Source organism: Hyperolius riggenbachi, chromosome 7 (assembly GCF_040937935.1).
Source record: "Hyperolius riggenbachi isolate aHypRig1 chromosome 7, aHypRig1.pri, whole genome shotgun sequence".
NCBI classification, from domain to species: Eukaryota; Metazoa; Chordata; class Amphibia; order Anura; family Hyperoliidae; genus Hyperolius; species Hyperolius riggenbachi.
The window spans coordinates 309,658,636-309,662,561 of NC_090652.1; the positions used below are offsets into that span (position 1 = coordinate 309,658,636).

At 44.5% G+C, this 3,926-nt stretch overlaps 1 pseudogene; it reads left to right on the forward strand.

The window, feature by feature from the left end:
* The first annotated feature begins 2,216 nt into the window (after window positions 1-2,216).
* LOC137526183 (taste receptor type 2 member 41-like) lies at window positions 2,217-3,085 on the forward strand (annotated as a pseudogene).
* Window positions 3,086-3,926: the final 841 nt, after the last annotated feature.

A 3,926-nucleotide genomic window follows, 5' to 3' on the forward strand; every position in this document is an offset into this window, starting at 1 on the left:
CACTGAACAGAACAGGTATACAGTGGCGGCCCTGGCGGGTTCACAGAACAGGTATACAGTGGCGGGTCCACTGAACAGAACAGGTATACAGTGGCGGGTTCACAGAACAGGTATACAGTGGCGGGTCCACTGAACAGAACAGGTATACAGTGGCGGGTTCACAGAACAGGTATACAGTGGCGGGTCCACTGAACAGAACAGGTATACAGTGGCGGGTTCACAGAACAGGTATACAGTGGCGGGTCCACTGAACAGAACAGGTATACAGTGGCGGCCCTGGCGGGTTCACAGAACAGGTATACAGTGGCGGGTCCACTGAACAGAACAGGTATACAGTGGCGGGTTCACAGAACAGGTATACAGTGGCGGGTCCACTGAACAGAACAGGTATACAGTGGCGGGTTCACAGAACAGGTATACAGTGGCGGGTCCACTGAACAGAACAGGTATACAGTGGCGGCCCTGGCGGGTTCACAGAACAGGTATACAGTGGCGGGTCCACTGAACAGAACAGGTATACAGTGGCGGGTTCACAGAACAGGTATACAGTGGCGGGTCCACTGAACAGAACAGGTATACAGTGGCGGGTTCACAGAACAGGTATACAGTGGCGGGTCCACTGAACAGAACAGGTATACAGTGGCGGGTTCACAGAACAGGTATACAGTGGCAGGATCACTGAACAGGTATGCAGTGGGCTGAGGGCTCACTGAACAGAACAGGTATGCTGTGGCAGGATCACTGAACAGGTATGCAGTGGCAGGATCACAGTACAGGTATGCAGTGGGCTGAGGGCTCACTGAACAGAACAGGTATGCTGTGGCAGGATCACTGAACAGGTATGCAGTGGCAGGATCACTGAACAGGTATGCAGTGGGCTGAGGGCTCACTGAACAGAACAGGTATGCTGTGGCAGGATCACTGAACAGGTATGCAGTGGCAGGATCACAGTACAGGTATGCAGTGGGCTGAGGGCTCACTGAACAGAACAGGTATGCTGTGGCAGGATCACTGAACAGGTATGCAGTGGCAGGATCACTGAACAGGTATGCAGTGGGCTGAGGGCTCACTGAACAGAACAGGTATGCTGTGGCAGGATCACTGAACAGGTATGCAGTGGCAGGATCACTGAACAGGTATGCAGTGGGCTGAGGGCTCACTGAACAGAACAGGTATGCTGTGGCAGGATCACTGAACAGGTATGCAGTGGCAGGATCACAGTACAGGTATGCAGTGGGCTGAGGGCTCACTGAACAGAACAGGTATGCTGTGGCAGGATCACTGAACAGGTATGCAGTGGCAGGATCACAGTACAGGTATGCAGTGGGCTGAGGGCTCACTGAACAGAACAGGTATGCTGTGGCAGGATCACTGAACAGGTATGCAGTGGCAGGATCACTGAACAGGTATGCAGTGGGCTGAGGGCTCACTGAACAGAACAGGTATGCAGCCAGGAAGAAGTTAAGCCTAACTAATCTTTCCCTATATGAGAGACTGCAGCAGCTCGCCCTACTCTCACTAATGCAGGCACACGAGTGGCCGTAATGGCCGCCGCTGCCTGCCTTATATAAGGGGGGGTGGGGCTCCAGGGGCTAGTGTAGCCTAATTGGCTACACTGGGCCTGCTGACTGTGATGTAGAGGGTCAAAGTTGACCCTCAGGTGCATTATGGGGCGAACCGAACTTCTTCCGCAAAAGGTTCGCGTGCGGTACCCGCACGCGAACCACCTAAGTTCGCGCGAACCACGTTCGCCGGCGAACCGTTCGGCCCAACTCTACTTTTAATACCTTTTAAACCCCCAACATGCTTTAAATAAGTTTGATATTTTTTTCTTACTTTTTAATTATTTTTTAATTGCTGAGTACAAACAAATAATCACATGAAAGCAAACTCAGGAGAAAGGTTAGTTGAATAAGGGTCATAGATTTTATTATAATAAGAGGAAGTCTTTACATCAGACAATTCATGGTTAGTATCAGATTACTTATTTTACCACAAGAAACTTGAATTTATTTATCTAATGTTTCCCTTCCCATGTAAAATATGTATTTTAGCACGCATTTAAACAAGCAAGTGAATTGAAAGTAAATATTACTCACTACTTACAAACTACTTACCAATACATTGAGCTCTGCAGTTTTAGGAACACTCAGCCATTTGGAAAAGATCTGTTGCTTGATTTCACTTAAAATAATCTGATAAAAAAAAGGATAATTATGATTTCGCCCATAAAAATATTCAAAACCATCTGTCTGATTCTAACTTTTCTCTTTGGAGTCATTATAAACTCATGGATTGCTGTTGTTTATCTCAAGGGCTGGAAACAGAGCTTGCGGGCTCGAGTTCTTGACCAGATCTTGCTCTCCACAGCAATTGGAAACGTTCTTCTTCAGACCTTCTTAACAGTTGATAATGTATTCTTTGGATTTGGTATCTATGTACTGCTTTCAAGGGAAATACATGTTTTCATCTGATTTCCTTATTGATAGAATCTACTTTCTGGCACACAAGTTGGCTGTCTGTCTACTACTGCCTAAAACTAATGAAGTTTTCTTATCCATCCTTTCTGTGGATGGAAAGAAGATTTTATTTTTGTGTTGGCTCCACCCTCTTAGGAACAATGATTGGTTTATTGGCAATTAACTTACCTTTAGCTTGGATATTACGCACAGGTTTAATAAACAATCTGACTAATCAAACTGTCAGTTATCATGACATTCAAGTTGAATTTCATTACAGACTCTTAAATATAATGTTAGGCTGTTGTCTACCATTTTTTCTGTCCTTCATATCACTCAGTGTGACCTATATTCTCAAGCATGTGTGTAGTGTAAAGAGCAATGACTCTCAGTTTAGTGATTTACAGCTAAAAGGTCAAATTGGTGCTGCCAGGACAATGATCATTCGTCAAATCTTAGACATGACTTTCTGTGTAATCATTGGTATCTCATTAACTACAGTATTTTTTGTTGATGAGACTTGGGGCACAGTATGGTGGACACTGATTCTTTTCTGCCCCTCAGCACAGTCTGCTATTCTAATATTAGGAAACCCTAAACTGAAAACAAAATTATGTTGCCTATAGTTTTTGTAAAGGTTCTCATTTATGTAGGTTATGGTATATATAAATAAATAAAATAGCTTCAACTACCTATAGCTATCAGTGTTCTAGAAGATTTTTTTTGTTCCTCTCTTGCTAGGAAATTTCATAAAGCGGTATGAGTGTTTCTTCTCTGTGCTGAAAGATTGATTACAAGATAAAATTTACTAGGAAACACAGCATTTTTTTTCTTGAATGGGGTGGTTAGACCACTGCTGCGGAAGTGCAGAGGAAGTTTTTACTGTATCAAACAAAAAGAGTAGTACATGGAGTTAGCAGGGAGAAAGTCAAACAGTTCTGTGCAAATGTGGTGTTCTGCAATTTGGAGGCAAAGGGAAGGAGTGAGGCCTTGACGGTAATTAGAAAGGGCAGTAGTGTCCAAGGACTTTTTTTTTGATTAGGGGTTTTATGATAGCGTGTTTAAATGGAGAAGGGAAAATGGCAGTATGATGGAGATGTTAAAAAGCATTGAAGGGGTGGAAGAGCTGGGGATGAGATGAGAGGGAATTAGGGGCCAGAGCACAGGCAATGAGATAAGCTTTAGAGGTAAGTGAAGAAAGGTGCTTCTCAGTTCAGGCATAGAAGGTTATTAGTAGAGGGGGGGGGGGGGGTTAAGTGAGTGATTGGTCATGTAGAGAGTTGTGGAATAACCAGGCAGAGAAGAGGGAAGGGGGAGGTGATTGGACTGGTGAAGAGGGTTGCTTTTGAAAGCTGTTTCATATTGTTTAAATTTTGTTCACCAAGTATGATGCAAAGTCTTCTGCAGACAAGCATGTGGTTTTAGGGGTAGGCGGGGGGCAGAGAGACGAGCTGAAGGTGTTAAAAA